At 46.9% G+C, this 20,269-nt stretch overlaps 1 pseudogene; it reads right to left on the bottom strand.

The window, feature by feature from the left end:
• Positions 1–3,452: 3,452 nt before the first annotated feature.
• On the bottom strand, positions 3,453–4,984 carry LOC144122072 (beta,beta-carotene 15,15'-dioxygenase-like; annotated as a pseudogene).
• Positions 4,985–20,269: the final 15,285 nt, after the last annotated feature.

The following is a 20,269-nucleotide window of genomic DNA, read 5'->3' as shown; positions in this document are numbered from 1 at the left end:
ATATGTATTGCCGGAGACACAGGTGTCTAGGATGCTCGGAAAGCGATTGTAGCTCATAGGCGCCACGTTTGTCAGCGATCACATCATTTCACTAAAAGAGATTAAAAACCTGAGTTAGACTTCAGCTCCGAAAGTGTTGTCTCGATCCGGCGGTTAATAATAGAGCTATCGGCTTTATTACCAGATCGTGCGTCCAAGAAACTTTTGTACCCGACTGTGCCCGATCAGCATTAGGAAAGAGAGAGAGACCGTAGAACGGAAGGCTGGAGAGTTTGACCCCTCATAATGCACTCACTGCGCATGGCAGTAAGCATGGGGGGGGGGGGGGGGGGCGGAAAGGCAAGAGGAAGAACAACTCCACTCGCAATGCCCATCGATAGCTTGCAAAAAATAGGGGAGTAATTAATCATTGGCATCTACCCGAACGTAACTGTACGGCTACAAAGGAAAGCTTTCTTTAACTACGAAGTTTCTGAGAAAGCTGTATAGCTTTCCTTTGTAGCCGTATGGCTGCGCTTGGGTGGATGGCAATCAGCAATTACTTCCTTATTACAAATTTACTCCACCTTGGGGGATTCTCCAAACATTTGACCAATTTGCAAAAAAGCGCCCACAGGGCACCTACAGATCACTGCACAAGCATTTATATCTAAACTGTAGCAATAGTGCTTTGGTAGCCTTCTGTGCCGATGAAAGGTGAGACCACGGTGCCAGAAATTTGGCCTCCCTGACTTGAGGGGATACGGGCCCAATTAAATCAGTGCTGCGTCGAGAGGCACTAGCTGAATGCTAAGCGACGACGACAGCTTCGCATCTGCAAAGGTCACACGCTGGAGAATCGGCCATCCCATTTGGAATAGAATACGCGGTCAGTGAGGCCCTTCAAAGCCACAGGCGGCAAAAAGTATTGCTTTACAGCGGCACAGGCATTGCGGTAACGCAGAGGAAGGAGAAAAATAGGGGAGGGGGTGTAGTGTTCCAGATTATACAGACGGCTGCCCGTGTTTCCTGGAGTGTTACATGAAACATGTATTGTGCTGCAGGCGACCGAACGAAGCTTCCTTGCATAAAAACGATGCGAAATCGGTGCAGGCGTAAGATACTTATTGTTACGATGTCCTAGGCTCGCAGACTGCCCTATCAGGTATTTTTGTCTTATATTAGGGCGAAAGCACTATTCCGAAGGGTAAATTCCGAACAAAATATTGTGGTGTTTGTGCCATCGCTGCCGAAGGTGCCGCCATCGCACAACATCGTTTACACTCCCAGCGCCCTCTCTTGGTCGATAGTCCCGCCTATGTCGCCGGCACTATGGTGGCACACACCGCCGTCCCTGCTCTTGACGCCGGAGAGCCATCAGCGTTAGAATAACGCGAGCAACCGCGCAGCGGCGATGGATGTGCGCTGCTTGTGCGATGTCTTTTCGTGCAGTTGCAGTGCCTTTCAGCCGGTTTTGTCTGAACTGCTTTCTGTCTTTCTACTTGGTTTAACTACGTTAAACCTCTACCATTTACGAGAAGAAAACAGCATGAAAAGTCAACATTAGAAAGGCAACAGTACAGTAACAAGACAAGGCAACGTCAATAAAGTTATTTATCTCATTTTTAAGTGTCAAAAGCAAAGGGACTCATAGCTAAAGGCTACGTTACCAGAAATGAAGGCATGTATACATTATTATCCTGTATTATTATTTGATCGACACTGAGACGCAAGGTCTAATGGGCGCTGATATAAAAAAAAATAGTTCGCGCAAACAAAATCCACCCACTGCGATAGCGTTGCAGCCGCGGTCTTTGAGTACAGCAAGAAAAAAACCTCAAGAACCCCCCCCCCCCCCCCTTCCCCAGTTAGGTCGCATAGCCAGCAGACGACGCTCACACAACTTCGCCACAAAACTATTTGGGGGTTGGATGTTGCCAATTCATCTATATTCTGCTTGTGAGAACTTTGCAAGTCTCCTTAAGCGAGTGCCTGACGAACCCCAACCGTTTCGTAGTAATGAACTCAAAGGGACGCGCAGTGGCTGGACGGCAGCGCTCAGGAATGCATCCGCAAGGGAGCAGCTTGTCGCCTTCATTCATTACCACCTCTTTGCGCCTTCGTCGATGGGCTTGAAGCGCCATGCGAAAAAGAAATTGCAGTGGCAAATGCTGACGAAGAGCGACGCTCATGCACTTGATCCATTAGTCATTCATATTGTGTGAAGAAACTCTCGCAACCTTTGTTTATTTAAAGGTACTATCCGCTAAATAGTGCCACACAGGACCGGTGTGTGGCTCCATTGACCGCCCGGAAAGCGCTCCGCTGGTGTTCCCTTAGCTTATTCTATGCCGGTTAGATTGTTACCAGAGGTTGGTAACAGGACGGGCCAATAATAATGACACCGGCGATAGGTAACCGTCTAAACATATCTGACAAATTAAGTCCAGAAATACGCAAATATTCGGCAGTGCCGATACTGATCAAAAACTCGCATCAATATCATCAAAAAGAAGCATCAAACTAATAATTTCAAATAGTTCGTTCGTAGCTCACCTTATCTATTGCCATTTTGTGTGAGCAACCACCACTTTAACCAACAGTGAAATGCCATAAGATCCAGAAGAAAGTAGTCTGTGCTGTAACAAATTACAAATTCTCCGCAAGGCTGCCATACCAAACCCCTCTTTAAAGACTTCAATTTAGCCCCAATACCAGCGCTTCATAAAACCACGCGTCTTAAGCGCTTTAAAATGTACATTAAGTACAATAATAGCTTCTTTACTAAACCTTCCCATCACGCAAAAAGAAGAAAAGCGCGTAGCACTCGAATGCTGCAATAGTAAGAAGTTCCTCGCATGCGAAGAAACTACGGAAAGCAAATGTTACGTTTCCTTCTTCCCATCTCTTTAAATAGTGTTGTTCAAGCTCATTTTTTCGTCCACTTTTGTGCTTATCTTATTCTGTTTTCTTGTATCCAATTTTCTTTTTTCTCTTCCTGCTCGCACGTGATCAGTGTGTATAAGTTCATGCACTGTATAGGGCTTCTTGCTGTGTCAGCCTATGCTAAGCGTATGCGGCCGTGGATCTCGTCAAGCCGATTGCGTGGCTTTTCGTCTACGGCCCTCAGTATCGATGTATCTGATGCTGAAATAAAGAGAACTTGGATACGTTGTGGCATTAACTGATGAAGTTCTATCACATCGGGTGCGACTCATCTACAAATCTTCACTTCGAAACAGCGATATATATGGGCAGGATGTGTTGCTGGGCTTGTTGGTTTGACATTGTGAACTCTGAAGCGCTGGCAGACGACGGACGAAAGAAGGACGCTGTGTGTCACGTCCTCCTTTCGTCCGTCGTCTGCCAGCGCTTCAGAGTTCACAATATATATTGGACCTACTAAAAAAGATGCGAGCTGTAGACCAGAAAGCATTGCAATAAAAATGTATCTCACATTTGTAAACACTTTTTTACGCTTTCTCGGCATCCTCGTGAATAAATCAACCGTGAAAGTCGCCAGGGATAGGAGACGGGCAATGAAACTCTGCCGGGTCTAACTGCCCGAAGCCTCTAGCGTCTATGACCGCCAGAGCCAACTTCCTATCATCCTTCTCACTGAGGAGAGAGCAGAGATTGACGCCGTCGTCCTCATCAACGGAGCCTGGACAAGCGATGAAGACGGGTCCCGAGGGATACCAGCCTCGTTTCTTCCAACGCAGCAAGTCGCCCGTAGAGAGGTCCAGATTGGAAAGGAAAAGCCGGTGGTCTTCACCATCCACATGGCTGATGTTGTAGCAGTACCGGTATTGTTTCCCGTTGCGACTTTGGGTGACGCGTGGAGGCCCACCGCACAGCTTGCCTTTCGCCACGTCTTGTGCTTCCAAGTAGACCTGCTCTCCCGGACCTCGATTCACAGGCAGCACGAAGCGGCGCGCGAAGCCAAATTTCCATGTTACCGAATTATTTGCTGTAAAACTCAGGCTCTCGATAACGCTGTCATCGTCGAAGTAGACTACGCCTACCACAAGGTCATCTCCCCGTTCGAAGGCGTAAATGCGGTGGAACGCAAAACATACATCGGCCTCGAACACGGCAGGATGGAGTTCGCCGGTTCTTTTCCTTGTCCACGATGTGAAAGCGGATATTTTTATTCGAATCGAACTTCAGGGCGTGCATGAACGCAATGTAACCGAGAAACCGGGATGTGAGCATGAGCGGTACGCTGAAAGCCAGGGACTGCTCAAGCACGATAACCCATCTCTCTGTCAGCGCGAAGCTGAGAATGTAAGGCACCGACATGCGTGACTGCAGCGGTACCTTTCCCACAGCTCTCAGGCGATCCACCGAGCTCGCCCCGCCGTCTCTGCCAGGGAGACAGTGAATCAGCACAAATGAAGGGAGTGTTCCCATCTGCGTGCCAATGTTGTACCCGGCGCCATCATCCGGGTTCAAGCGGGGATATGCGGTGGCGATGTGCACGGCCACCAGGTCTCTCAAGTTTATTCTCAAGAGTCTCCAGCGTCACAGGATAGTGCCTATAGAGAATCACTGTCATTGCGTACACCTAATCCCTAATTGGCATCACGTTTACCAGGGTGTTGTAGGTCACATCGAGAAAGAAATGCGACGCCAGCCGCTCGAATACAGTGGCCCACGAGTCTGGATGGGCCAAGGTTCCAAACTCGGAGACGACGATTCTGTTGGCTCTCCTGTTGCGGATGTATGTCTGGCTCCGTATATAACGATTTTGGTAGGAAACTTGGCCATTCTCGATGCTGAACTGTCTCATGAGAGCAAGACCGTCGAACACGTGGTTGTAGTGGTCGGGACCAGCTGAGGACAATCTTGGGCCGTTTCGAAGAAGCCTACCTCGTAGCCAAGGTGGAAGCTCTCTGTGCAATGCACCCGCAACTGGTTCCGATACCTCGGGATCGCACGAGCGCCCATTGAACTTTCTCAAATCAAGGCCTGGAGCCTAGGAGACTTTGCGACTGGTTGCCATTGCACGCCGTGCTCTGACAGTGCGAAAAGAAACGTTCGGTGATGCCAATATCAATTCCATGACAGCCCATTGAGCCATGATGAGCACAATTCATAAATCGGGTAAAGCCAACGTCTGACTCGGGGATGTGCAAGCTGCCTTTTGCTCACATAAGGGTTGTGAGCATCGGTGTATGCTTTGTACGTCCTCTTTCCGACAGCCAGCAATGCCCTTGTCTAAAATAGAAGCGAGAGTGACGCGTCTGCTCGCTCTCTGGTTCTAAAGGCAGTGTGATGAGACAACCTGTCATGCCATCACAGTTACTTCGTCATCAGTCGGCCTGTTTTTGCGGAGGCTTCGAACCCGTGATTTCCTCGGCGATGTCGCCCGTAAAATGCGCGGAGACGCAGAGGCCACCTTCCAAAGGTCATTTTGATCCAACAGTGTGAATGCACTACATTTTTATATGTTATCGATCCTTACATCAAGCTACATGTTATAGTTCACATTGTTCCTTGCTAAAATTGCGATATATTGTAAGCGTGGGAGGTGCGTGAGCACCGTTTCCGACCCTCACGTACCAGCAAACTGTTCGTGCTGCTCTATCGAAGCCATTACGTAGCATGAAAACAGCTGGACTGAATGATTTTTTTTGCTGCTTTCTGTGTGCTCTCGCAGAGCTACCGCACATACCGACTCGACGTCTGAGGCGTCAATACGTTTTCGTCTGCATCGTCAACGGCTTAAGCAGGGCTGGGAAAACACGACACTTATGGGTAAACTAATGTATTATTACGTCACAGAGGGCGTTCGCACGAAGTTCTTGTATAGCGACTGGCTGAGAATAGAGGGTGAGAGGACGCTCAGGCTCCACCTCATCGAAAGGCTATTTGCGTGCTGCGTTCAATGGTCTCTGAAGTATCCATCATTACCGGTACCGTGTCTTTGCGTCTGATGCTTTCTCCCGGCCTTTGCCGCTGCTAGCAGTCTGGAAAACAGAATTGTCGGTTCAACGCAGGTTGTCCAACGCTCGCAGACGCCTGTGTCATGCGTAACCAGACTGCGCCCTTTTGCCTTATCTTTCCGGATCACTAACCTCATGTGTGACGAGTCCGAGGACGTCTGCGCTCCGACTAAAAAAAAAGGCTGTTGTTGGATGTGAGTCGCAAAATATACCCGCGTAGAACGGAAGGAAATGTTGCGCTGATCTGTTGATACGACCGGTGGCGTATATCTTAAGTGCAATGTTTCCAAATCGCTCCTTCGATCCTCTTCGGTCGACTCGTTGATGATACCGGCGCGGACATGACTTTCGCAAAATAATTTCGTGCTTGCTCCAAATCTCTTGCCTGCACCGCGGTCGAACAACTACCCCCTCTCGTTCCTCGAGCTTTGAAGAAAACAAATCTGAGTAAATGAAGGGGCAGATTAGCATGCTCCAAGGCGCCAGGCACAAATGAATCAATGGCTTTTGAGTGGTGAAATGTGCCGCATGAAGGTCTCGACGCATTTTTTATGCGCATGCACACTGGGGTAAGCTCCACCGTCCACCACTTACTGCTCAAGTACAGAACCAAATCGGCCAAGAGACCGACAATGTTGTGACTCGTGAGTCCCATTCATGGACAGTGCCATCCTGACAGTGACCGATCATACCGTAGTATGGTTGTGCATGCAAAAGCCAACCTGTGTAGGCAGAGTGTCGCTTGATCAGAATACCAGCTGGAGCTTACGATGTCCGGCTCGCGACTATTCCTGTGCGATTCGTTTTGGCAAGGGCTAACCCCGGGAACAGGTCTGCGCCAAGCACAGCATTCTTTTCAGCCAGCATTCATCAGAGCTGCAGAAGCGGTTCTCCTCCTCCACATCCGGGAAACCTTGGTGGCGCACTGAGCGAGCGTGATGTCAGGCAAGCAGAGGTGGGAAATACCTCGACGTCACCTCAACCTCCGCCAAAATTTGGTGGCCTCAAACAACATCAACCTCACCACTTGAGGTTAAGGTCTCCTCAGCCGCCCCACCTCAATTTTCCAGAAGCCACTAGAGACCTCACTCAACCTCACCTCAACCTCATTGTGTGAGGTTGAGGTTGGATGCTGGACCTCAAAAAATAAAAGTAAATAAAACTGAAAGTTGTGTACGAAATTAAAAATCTATCCACCCACAATTATTTGAGCGGAATCAGCTATAATGACGAGAGTACCTAGGTAATGACTCGTTAAGGGTTGTATAATTAATAGATATGCGGTGTACTGTGACTCAAGGTGGCCGTCTTGATCCAGAGGCATGTCATTTCGCTCGTTTCGATTAGTGGCGCTCCAGCTTGGCTTAAACGCCGAAAGGCGCCACAAAAGCAGCGAGCCATGCAACCTCAACTGTTGCATACACTCTTGCACCCGACAGATATCCGATGTATATGCAAAAAGAAAGCCAGTATTGTGTCATGACAGCTTGAAGGGCTTATCTATGACATCTACGCGGACAGCTACTAATCCTGAATGTCGTTAAGGTCATTATGAAGGGATAACTGATCAGATGTGTTATTAACTGTTTAATAAGGAACACAATCATGAGCAAACATACGAATTTTACAGGACACACGCGACAAGAATACTGATTGTTAAGCCGCGATAGAAACGAGTTGTGTTCATTTTTATGTACTAGCGGCTTCGTTGTTGTATATTCCGCTGTTAATTTCTATTATACATTACGCTTTTTTAGATTTACACTTGTGAAAAGAATGGGTTATACAGTGGCACATAGGTTGAAATGAGCGTCTTTTACATCGGCTTGCCCATCAAAGTCCGCCTGAACAAAACCTCTCGCTCCTCTGCAAAGCATCTGAAGCTTCTGCAAAACGCCTGAAGAAAAGTGTACACTGCTGCCGATCCTCTCCAGAGGAGCTTTGCACCTAACTCATGCCATACCAAAGAAGGACAGGAAAAGAAAAAAATTGATGAACATATGGTAACAAAAATCGCAAACTAAAAGCAGGACGACTGCCAGACGAAAAAAGAAGAGGACAACTGCTCGCCTATAAACTGCACTCCACAACGTCACTTTGTAATCGGGTCTATTCATTATATTGACTGAAAAGAAGAAAATTAATGAATATGTTTGTGCTACACCGGCCACTATTTTGCGTCCATGATCAGCCCTTATACAAACAAAATCTAGCGGCTCAAAATAAGCGTCGCAGTTAAATTTGAAACTATGTGTGACGTAAAATCTAGAATATAATATTTTTTAGCATAAAAGCAAGAGTTCTGAACGCAAATAGTCCTGGAAAATGTGACGCTGTTTACGAAGCCACCGAATCAGTCAAAGCTTGTGCATTAGCCGCGTATGCCAGTCGCATAGTAGTAGCCAGACCATCACATCGTACCTTCTTTATACATTTGCATTGTTTTACCAACGGTTTCGTATGTCAGTCGCATGGTAGTGGCCGCAGCGTCTCATCATACTTTCTTTATAGAGCTGCATTGTTTTCCCACTGGTCTAGTTAAGCACAACGGTTATATAGTCATCCCACATAACAAGGTGTTTTCACCATTTCGACCAATGCAAAGGAGTAACCTCGTCTTCGTAGCAGCACACGAGAAAAAGTTTTTTTGTCTTTTTCTCGATAGGCACCCTTCACGGACGGAGCTTGTTAGATAGAGGCAAAGGAGTCTTGGAGACGAGGAACCTAAGTTTACGTACAACCAACATAAAAGACTCAAAACAAAAATGATAGCCTTTACGCGGTCGGACCAAACGATCAATCCCCTCACCCAGTTCCCGTTCGCTGCTGTCACCCGTGCTGCGGTTATTCCAAAATCAAATAGAAGATAATTAACACCTACAGTCGTCATGTCGGTGGCTAGGCAGGAAACTGCCTAGGCAGGAGTGGATTGCGGCCTCTGTATTTCGAAGCGGGGAAACCGAACACCAAGCGCCACTGCGCAGCTCGGAGGTGCGCTTGAATTGTGCTTCTGAAGGGACGCTCGTCGGAGTAAACTGCGAAAAACTCGAACTCAAAATCTCACCTGAGCGACTGACGACCTCATTCAACCTCAAGTTCACGCGTGAGGTTGAGATCCAATTTGCTGACCTCAATCAAAAAATTTCGAGCTGTCGCCCACCTCTCCTCACCACACTCGGTGAGGTTGAGGTCGACCTCGTTAGGTCGAAGCCTCACGAGGCCGACGCCTCATGAGGTTGCCCACCTCTGGAGACAAGAGTAGCAAGCAGCTGCAGTGTGCGTCATCGTGTACGAAGCGAACGGGGTGGCCTCCGGCGCAGCGCTTGATGTGAAAGCGTGACGCGCTGAGCATAACTTTAAAAAAATACCTTCACAGGACGGTTACCACCTGCAATGGAAATTTCAGTGCCGGCTTTGTGGGCTGCGCCCTTGAACGAGAATAATTAATATGAAAAATAGCACGAAGGGAAGACGAAACACGAAGGGGACGACGCAGACAAGCGCTTGCCTGCGTCCTTCTGTCCGTCTGTCGTGCTCCGTTTGCGCTATTTTTCTTCATAAACCTGAACCCACTGCCCCTACTCTCGGTATCGCTTAACGAGAAAATCAGACCTCCAAAAGAAGAACACGGCGCCCTGTTCTTCGTGCTCACTGGCACATTCCAGCCCTCTGGGCACCATGGTGTTACTAACAGCTGTCGCTCAAATTAGCTTTGCAGGGGGTAAAAGTGGTTTTTTTTTTTATCGCAGCTTCGTCATTTCAATCCTCCAGCGGTGGCTCAGTGGCTTCATCAATCGGCTGCTAATCATATGGTCGTGGGAGCGAATCCCGGCCGCGGCGGCAGCGTTTCGATAGAGGCAAAGTCCCCACACTTCCGTGTGCTGTGCAGTGTCAGAGCGCGTTAAATAACCCCAGGTGACCTCCACTACGGCTTACTCCACATGTTTGTCCGTGATTTTAGATTACCTTGTCCATGAGTGTGTGTTAGTTCGCTGTCGCTCAGTCCAGGCGACGAGCGCGCGCACACACAGAGAGATCACGCTGTCCAAATTAGCTTTATATTTCAGAACTGAACATGGGCTTTGAGCTGCACTCTAATGTGTGGTAAGTTCCCCATTTTTCCATCTCGCCTCCATATCCTATCGGGCTCTTCAATGAAAGTAGACTGTCGGGTCTAACGGCACTTGACATTGTCTCACAGTCGGCTGTCGCTGAAGTGGAGGCTATATACTGCTGTCGTCAGCAAATCAGCAGAGGACTCGTTCGAAGTGTTCGAGCGTAAGAGAGGTCACTGACTGACTAGCACATTTGCAATATCGTTAGCTCGGTTATAACTCTTGGCCAGTTAGTAACGGGACGTAGTCATTCACAAATCCTGCTCTTTCATGCGAGATGCTGTGGTTATACAATATTGTGGGAAACGCCAAACGGCTGTTTCCTCGCACTACACTCCCGTCCTTCTTTGCTTAGCTACGCTAACAAGCAATGGAGGGCGCCTGTGCCCACGTAGCGAGCACCACGCATTCACAGCTGTAATCTCTGGCGTTGGTCTCGGCATTGGGTAACTCTAATCGCGCGGGCGACAGCGCGCGCCTTTTCTCTTCACCAGCGCAGTGTAGCCTCTCGGGAACAGATCTCACGAGCTCGCTCAGTCCGGCATCGGCCCATTAGCATCAATGAGCTTGGGCCCGAGAGGATATTCGCCCGCAACTTACGCTGTGAGTCGGGCGTCCATAACCCTCTAGCGTAGCCCTTCCGAGGAACATCTCGGCTGTCGCTAATCGACGTTGTTCTTTCAGTAGCAATAAAGCCCCTCAAAGAAGCAAAAGTAACGCAAAGCTTTGACCTTTCCGGCTTCCCTCCTCTCCTTGCACGCGACCGGATAATCGAGCCTCCCATTGGTCGAGGTGCCATGGTCACGTGTTAGCGCGTGCTTTTTTGCTCCACAGCAGACGCCGGCGCCATTGTCGGGGGTAGGAATCGCGCTTCGTTTTCTTTCTGTCCAACAGTTTTAGCGGGAAGTATTTTTCCATCTTTGACGGCATCTACGCGTTGCGGTGATGCCGAGCTTCTGTTGCGCGTATGGATGCAACAACCGAGGAGGCAGTGGGAAAATATTTTTTGCAACTCCGCCCGGAAAAAGCAAAGCGGCTCGCCGAAAGCTTTGGCTGCGCAGGATCGGCCGGGCAAACTTGGATAATGTGCTGGATCCGCGACTTTGTGAGGTGAGTTGCCGTTCTTCAGTTGTCAGTCGTGTTTTTTTTTTGTCGGGCGATTTGGTGCGAAGCGCGAGAGACTGCAATCTTTATTCGCAGCTAATGCCGTTTGGCATGGTTATAGATGGATTCGTTCACTCGCGGCAACAAAAGGCGTGCTTCTCTTTGTAGCCTCTCCGTTCACGCTACTAGCTCTGCAGGTGTCGCACGCATTACAGGGCGTATTGGTTTGGTTTTAGTCGGACTCGTTCGCGGGCTCAACTCGAAAGTTGCGCTTCATGTTCTTTTAACACCCCCCTTTACGACCTTCTCGCGGTGCAGGTCTAGATTTCATGCTACGGGCATCGCTGGACGTATTTGTTTTGTTGCATTTCGACTCCTTCGCTCACCAACTGGGTACTAAAGAGGCGGTTCTCGCTGTTGAAGCGCCTGTTCATGCTGCTCGTGGTGCAGGTCTAGCTTTCATGTTTAGCGCAACGCTGGACGTATTTGTTGTGGCAGGTTCATACCAGAATAGTTCGCCGTTACTGTGTCTAGGCACAGGTAACGGCCGCTATCGCGTGAATAATATTTGAGAATACAAGCGAGGATCTCCGTTAAACGTAGCTTCAGACATTTTATTTTTCTGTTTTCAATTGTCGGTTTAAACAACTTCCTAAATGACCAACGTGTTTGCTTTAAACTGGCCTGAGTAAATTATGTTTTTGGTTTTACAGCGCTTGAATTTTTTTCGCATGCTGCTTCGACCGAAAGCGATTAATTAAAACTGCGGCAGTCGAGGCTACTGCGAGTTAGGCATGGAGATTACAAGAAGGAAGGCAATGTAATCTTACAGGCCATTATTGCATATGCTGACCCAAGATGATCATCACCTACACAAGCAGCGTTCGAATGACTAATGCGGCGCTGTAGTTGCTCACGAAACAGCGTTAAAATGCCTTTTTGGTTGCTGTTAATCAACCCAAACTATTAACCCTACATTAAAATTCTGATCACAACCGTGTTACAGAGTGCAACTATAGGGCATCGCATTCGCCTATTTACAAAAAAAAAAAATACGTGGCTGCCGTCAGTCGGATATTTTTAACGGTAGACTGCCAGGTATCCGAGGTATATTAACTCCGAAATAATCTCCGAGATTTCCTGCACTAAAATAATCAAAATTGAGACGAGTAATCAGCTACACACTGAATAGCACAGCCCGTTGCACGAGCGGACGCGCCTTTGAGAGAATATTATAGGAGCATTAAACCACCATCCGTTCAAATAAAGCCTAGGCCGCACATCTAGTCGCATGTCGGTCCACTTCCTCTTTGAGGAGTTAAATTTTCAATAAGATTGGGCAAAAGACGCCGGTTGAAAAATATGACTCCGAGACTTTCACTGTAGCACCGCGAGATCCCGAGCTCACGCCACTTCAACGGTGCGCACTGCGATCAAAGCGATCGCAATAGGAAAAGTTCCGATAAAGCGTGCAACGTGGGTCGGGACAGTTATTTGGGTAAGTATTTTTTGTATCTCCCATGCCATGCGGCCTAATCAGAATCAGAAAATGCAACAAAAAATTAATTCGGGCGCGCGGTGCACGGCACGCCAAAACACGAGCGTTGGGAACACAACGCGCTGAGTATATTCGCTACAGTGCCGCGAAATCGCTCGCGCACGCCACTTCCAACGTGTGCCCCGCAATCGAAGCGATCGCACGACAAAAATTTTCTTTAAAGCAGCGCAGCGTTGGTCGCTGCAGTTATTTCAGTAACTGATTTTTCGATCCTCCATGTCATCGTGTCATTTCGACAGAAGTCAAGGCAAAAAACGCAACACAAAATTTATTAGGGCATGCGGTCTGCTGCGCGCCAAAAGGCGAGCGTTGGGAGCGTCTGCTAGCACCTCCCGGCCTAGGTGAATAATAATTAATTAATTATTGGTTTTGGGGGGAAACGAAATGGCGCAGTATCTGTCTCATATATCGTTGGACACCTGAACCGCGCCGTAAGGGAAGGGATAAAGGAGGGAATGAAAGAAGAAAGGAAGAAGAGGTGCCGTAGTGGAGGGCTCCGGAATAATTTCGACCACCTGGGGATCTTTAACGTGCACTGACATCGCACAGCACACGGGCGCCTTAGCGTTTTTCCTCCATAAAAACGCAGCCGCCGCGGTCGGGTTCGAACCCGGGAACTCCGGATGAGTAGTCGAGCGCCCTAACCACTGAGCCACCGCGGCGGGGCAGGTGAATAATAATAATAATTGGTTTTGGGGGGAAAGGAAATGGCGCAGTATCTGTCTCATATATCGTTGGACACCTGAACCGCGCCGTAAGGGAAGGGTAAAGGAGGGAGTGAAAGAAGAGAGGAAGAGAGAGGTGCCGTAGTGGAGGGCTCCGGAATAATTTCGACCACCTGGGTATCTTTAACGTGCACTGACATCGCACAGCACACGGGCGCCTTAGCGTTTTTCCTCCATAAAAACGCAGCCGCCGCGGTCGGGTTCGAACCCGGGAACTCCGGATCAGTAGTCGAGCGCCCTAACCACTGAGCCACCGCGGCGGGGCGGCCTAGGTGCCGCCACCGTCGGCGCCCGGGAAGAGCCGAGAGAAGGAGCGCCGGCATAGGAGGAGGAGGGAGGTGATTTATTTACTTTCAGTCTATTCAGAGATTTTAAGCAGCAATAAGTGCTGCCTTTTGTCAGCACGTTGTCGCTCTTGTTCCCCTTGTTCCCAAGAGCACACACCGCCGTGGCCAACTTGCGTGTTTGAGTCGCAATCACAGGGTGAGGTGGCGGCTCGACAATCAGCCGCGGAAAATCGGAGAATGTACTACCTCGATGGAAAGAAACACGAACAACCCGGCGCCAACACGCCCCGCTGTTGGAATTTATTTTCAATGCGCTTTTTCCTTGGTGGTATGAAAAAGACGTTAGAGTCGTCCATTAATGCATCATGGACGAGTCTAGGGTCTTTTTGCTATCACCGAAGTTAAAGCGCGGTTGTTCGCGTCTCTTTCCATCGTGGTAGTACGCACGTATATATTCCTCCTCCCAATTTACAACACCACAACACACAATCTAATTTTAGAGGCCGGTTAACACTTCCGGCATTTTACGCTGCAGTCAGTTTGTGCTACATGCAACACATAGATTGTTATGACTGCGGGCGCTGCCTATAGTTGTCAGCGCGTCTAATTTTCACACGAGGCCTTTTGTGTGAGTGCGTGCTGAAAAAGCTGCTTAACTGTTTCGTGTCCCTCTGGTTGCCAGTTTCATTGTGCTGTTTGCCGCCAGAAGCACTTTTCTGGCGTAAAGGGAGCAAGTATGCCAGGTCGCCTGTGCTTTTTACACAAATCGCTTCTGACATAAAAGACAGCACGCAAACTAGCATCCAGAGGGACAAAAAAAAGCAATAAATCGGCTTACCCAGCAGAGACAGAAAAAAGTGCCTCGATCCAAGAGGCACGAAGCAGGACTCTTCGGCACATTAGAAAGACATAAGGACAGAAAAGAACAAGAGCTTTTTGCCCCTGTGTGTTCTTGGTGCACTGATCCTTAATTATGGCAAGCAAACTAACCCAGTCTTCCGTATTATACACTACCAGCCGCACCGCTTGAGCACTCGGTTTAGACACTTGCGTGGTCAAAACCAGTGGCCTTAATGAGAGAAGCTTCAAGTGTGCGTGTGTGTGTGTGTGTGGGGGGGGGGGGGGGGCAATGACAGCTGTTAGGGCGGTCTTCGTGGTGCTTTCTCCTGCTTTTGAAGCCGCTGAGAAGCCAATGCTCCGTGAATGTTCTCTTTGTGCCAGCTGTCTGCTAAACTACGCTCTATGGACACCTTCGGGAAACTCCGTCGGAATTTTGATGTTCGCAGGCCGTCAGAATTTCCGACGTAGGCGTACGTGGGACGTTCGTTCGACCGCCTTTTTTTTGTGCGGCACTGTCCGAGACATGTGCGCAGCTGCTACTCGGACATTCGGTAGCGGACGTCCTTCGTGCATTCTTCAGACAACTGCGGGTCACTGTTACGGTGCGTGTACTTTCCAGATGCAAAACTATTGAACTGCAACCGAAGATACTGACAGCGTTCTTTAAACCACTCTGCGGGCTGCACGAGACGGAGAACGAGCGCTTATAGCTGGCGCCAACACCAACCAGGAATGGCGGAATTTAAAGCTCGCCCTTCAGTTGTTCAAGCCATCGGCGGTGCTGTTCTAATACACTTTCGGTTCAACCTGCAAACAAAATGCCTGTGTAACTTACCTCCATATTTATTTGGTGGGATATATTAAACGGGAAGACACTGAAGAGGCAGCAGCTGCGAGATCTACATCGTTAAGCCCTCAGCTTGAATTCTTAAACGGAACGGTTCACTGGGTGGACCACTGGACTAGCCTCAAACATCGCACTGGCTGTCTTAACACGTGAAACACACAGTCTTGAGCCACAGTGCCCATGGCGTACGTACGTGAGTTGTCCACATACTGCTTCATGTCCAGCATTCTTGAATAAAAATATTGAATGTTAGAATATTGTAAGGTACTGTTATGTAAATATTGAAGGTAATGGTCCATTCTTCCGATACATGGCAAAATCGTCTCAATATAGCTAGCAAAGGTTTCGTCTGGCAGCTGAGCTCGAGCACGAAGACGTTGCTCGGCGTGGAGTTTCTGCACGGCGGGACAGTCAAAAATCAATCAATCAATCAATCAATCAATCAATCAAAGTAGTTTTATTCAAACGACTAGTAAAAAGTGCATGTGAATCATCTGGGCCCTTAGCCTACTCGGCTAGACTTGGGCCCACGCAGGAAGTGTGAAAAATAATTATAGCGAGGCAACTCAGTATTATACACAGAATTCATGTACAGCAGTTATGCGACAGTTAAATACAAAGAAAATCGAAATACTCAAGAAATTATGCAATAGTTTGGAGGACAAAAAATAATGAATGCATCGAAGAAAAACACTGATTTATAGTGGACTCGAATATTGCTGGCTTTGGAAATTTTTTTTTATATCGGCGATTGACAACTGACCTATTTTTAAGTTAGCAGGCAGTTGGTTCCACATTTTAGCAGTGACATAGGCAATAGTTCTTTTACCGTACACATTATTAGAAGCTGGAAGGCTAAAAGGAAAATTGAAAAAATTTCTAGTTGGACGTGATGGAAATACGAAATCAGATGATGATAGTGGGATGTTACGGTTTAGTACATGTATAACCACGCAAGATAGTTTGAAATCCCGCATAGCAATGAAAGGTGTAATGTCTAGGTCACGAAAGAGCGGAGCGCATCTCTGTTTGTTTACTATGTGTTATTATACGAAGGGCTCTTTTTTGTAAAATTGCTATTTGATTTAAGAACTTGTTATACGCAAGTCCCCAGGACTCTACACAGTAAGTCATATTGCTTCAAAAAAGGCAATAATACAAAATTTTTAATGTGCGAAGCAAGGAGAACTTTCTAACTTTTATTATGACAAAGCAAGCCTGTCGCAATTTGCTGCTTACAGGAATTATGTGAGGATTAAAATTCTAAGCTGAATCTACAGTTACACCAAGATACACCTGTTGATCGACTCGTTCGAGGGGGTTTGCGCCTATTCGTAACTCATTTAAGCTATTTGAATTTTATATGGTCTGGAGAATACATTGTATTTACAATGTATTTAGTCTTTGAGCTGTGTATTGTTAATATATTTTGTCAAAACAACTGCAACATCAGAGAAAAATTACTATTAGCGTGCCCTTCGACCATATTAGGCTCATGACTAGAGAAGAAAAGGGCTGTATCATCAGCATACATAATAGTTTGGGCATAATTCAAAACATCTGGCAGATAATTTATGTACAAAGAAAAAAGTAATGGTCTTTATACCGAGCCCTGAGGCACGCCACACAGGATGGAATGAACGCTTGATACGGATTTGTCGATTTTAACACATTGCTTGCCGACAGAAGGATAGCTTTCGAAAAACTGCTTTGCTTGAACTCTGAATCCATACCGATGTAATTTTTATAGCAGTATATCATGATTCACAGTGTCAAACGCTTTTTTGATATCAATAAAAACGCCAACTACATAGTCTTTGTTATTTAACGCTTTATTCATGAATTCGCTTAAACACCGTACAGCCGTGGAAGTAGATCTGCTTTCCTAAAACCATGCTGGTTGTCTACTAGTACGTTATATTTATCTAGAAAATGGGCAAAACGTTTCATCAAGAACTTCTCAAATACTGTGTTAAGGACACTAAGTTTTGATATCGGTCGGTAGTTCTGGATGTCATCCTTACTACCGGACTTTTATATGGGGGTGACTTGCGCTTTTTTAAATGCGTCTGGATATGTGGTCATGTAGAAGGATGCGCTGAATAACTTTGCTAAATGCCCGCTCAGTTCCTCAATGTGGAGTTAAATAACAAGTAAGAGGAGCTTATCTTTACCTGGCGTTCTTTCTCCAGTCATTGTTTTAACAATAGAAATGATTTCATCATGAGTAATGTCATCAAAAGCAAAAGAATTAAGTACAGGAGCTCGGAGCTCGAGGGCTTCGTGTATACTTAGTTGTTTCGCAAGATCGAGTTGGACCTATATTACAAAAGTATTGACTTAAGTCTCCCGCAAGACTTTCTGTGGTTCTAGTAGGTGGGATAATTTTTGGCAATATATGATCCTTCTCTCGAAGTGTATATGACTGAGTTAACTATTTTCCACATTTTGCGCGGTGCATATTGGTTGCTTTCTATAAGAGATGTATGATACTTCTTTTCAGATTTTCTAAGGCCAGGGCTTTATTTCTATGTATTTTATATTATATTCGATGGTATTCATTAGCTTTGAATTGCTTGTGCTTTATACCATTTATCTCTAGATCGCAGAGCGGCTAAGACCTCAGTCGTTACCCAAAGACATAATGGGCAAAATTTGCATTAATAATTTTGCATTAATAATTGTTTCCTTAAAGCAAGATGAGATAACATTTATGAGGTGGTCGAATTCCTTATTAATATTCGTACTGTTCTAACTATTGATCTCTAGGGTGCGTATACGGGAACTTGACAGGTTGTGATCAACAGTTGTTTTCACGCGTTTCTTAATTTCTTTTTTGAAGAGGAGAACACGATGCTAGAGAGAACACTGGAAAATTATCAGAAATATTAGCATCAATAACACGGGAGATAGTGACGGTGAGGTATCGAAATTGCATAATTGCATAAGATATTGTCAGTCAGCGTCGCTGTGGAGAGAGTGACTCAAGTTGGTTGTGTTATTTGGTTAAGGAACCCGTAAGACTCAATCAGGCTCACGTATGGTGTTGCATTGTCCTTTACAGAGTCAAGAGTAATGTCTCCACATATTATAGCAGGATTCTTCATAGAAGCGAAGTGTTCTAGGGCAGGTTCAAAGGCATCTAGAAGACTAATGTGTGAACTTGGGGAACGGTATAAAACACCTACAGTTAACTTGAAACTTAGTTCGAGGAATAAGAAATCATGTGCTTCGGGAACCTGACATGTTAGTTTGGGACAATGCTTGAAAGAAATATTCAGCTCAACTTAATCTAATCTTAAATGAGGACCAGGTGGGAATGTCGGCTTCATGGTTAAGAAACCATAAGTTGCAACATCCGTGGCGTAGAAGAGGACGTTGCTTAATTTAACGCAATCGTTTTACCCATTATAACTGCTGACACACTCGTATTGGGCCAGAAAATCGTCAACGACCTGGTCGTCGGTACCACTGAATAAGGGTCGCACTGGCGCTGCACCCCGGAACAGAGCACGGTGACTGGGGTGGGCGGCCATGGCTGGCTCGGATCGCCTAGCATGGCGACCGGGACGAGTAACGTTCGGCTCTCAAGTTTCAGGATGAGGACCGGAACGGGAACCGAGACCCCCACCAAGTCCAAAGGTGTTTATTCGAAGCGCACATCGGTGGGCGTTGGTCGAAGAGCGCCGCGACGAAAACACTCACAGGCATCACTGAGGGTCCCAATTGCCCTTCGCCTCCCTCTTTGCTGCGCTGCTTGAACTGCTGCCGGTTGGTCCAATTACAATTTTATAGTTTTTCAATCACTCACATCCAGCAATTAAGACTGCCATCAAAAACCTATGGAGAACGTATTTGGCCCCAGCAAAAACGTTAATAGCAACAAATCGCAAGGCTGCCGACAGGAGATTTGAAGGTAAGTTTATTGTTATAGTTAAATCTTACAATATATGAAAAAATTGCCTTCACAAACTCTTAGCCGTTTAAAAATGCTTCTGTCCAGAATTGCTGGGTATAGCTTCAGTTCCAGTATGCTCTTTTGTGCAAGTGGTGTGCATGTGGCAGAGACATAAACTGTGGTGGAACTAACAACAAGCTTCTAGTAGCAGCTTTTGTAGCAGAATAAACAGAACTTTGTAGCAGTAAGAAGAGCATTTTTTTATATAAAAGGTGGTATCCCCGCGTTCGTAGTGGGAAAAAATTGATTTTCTTTGTAAAATTCCAGCTCGTATAGGAAGCAAGTCCTGACGTTCATCACAACTCTGCACAAACGAAAAAAAATGCATAAATGGAAACGCTGCCACGCTTCCCCTTGACACTGACATTTATTCAAAAGCTGAAACTGATCAAATGGAAATAGACTCTGCACAATGAAATCACATTCTGAGTAATAAGACATAGGAAAAATTTTAAAAACGCACACAAAATGCAGTAATCATTACAGCCTACAAACGGAACACTACGAAAAAAATTAGGCCAAGGGGGAGCAAAGACAACTTTAGTCCTCGAAGCATCCCGTTAGTCCCTAAATTTGCACACGGTACTTTTCTTGCCACAAATGCATGCCATGCGCAAACTCAACGGACTGTTGCAACTCTGCTGGGGGCACGTTGGTTGACCCCTCGTTAACCCCACGAAAAGAAAAAAAAAGATGTCTCGGGGAAACTACCTGTGAAATCTTTCCCACGAATGCTCCGCTTGTGCCGGACCGTGCGACGCGACCCACGATGGACAAGACGAAAGGAAGCGTAACTACCGTGACTGACTGCTTCGAACTAAGTAGCAGCGGACCTCTGAATTCTCCTTGCCCATTCCCACGGGGCTCTGCGTGCTACGTACCGCGACTCTTCTGTTCTGTGAATCGTG

The sequence above is a fragment of the Amblyomma americanum genome, chromosome 1 (assembly GCF_052857255.1).
Source record: "Amblyomma americanum isolate KBUSLIRL-KWMA chromosome 1, ASM5285725v1, whole genome shotgun sequence".
Classification (NCBI taxonomy): Eukaryota; Metazoa; Arthropoda; class Arachnida; order Ixodida; family Ixodidae; genus Amblyomma; species Amblyomma americanum.
The sequence above is the reverse complement of the archived record's forward strand: the minus strand, read 5'-3'. Positions and strand labels throughout refer to the sequence as shown.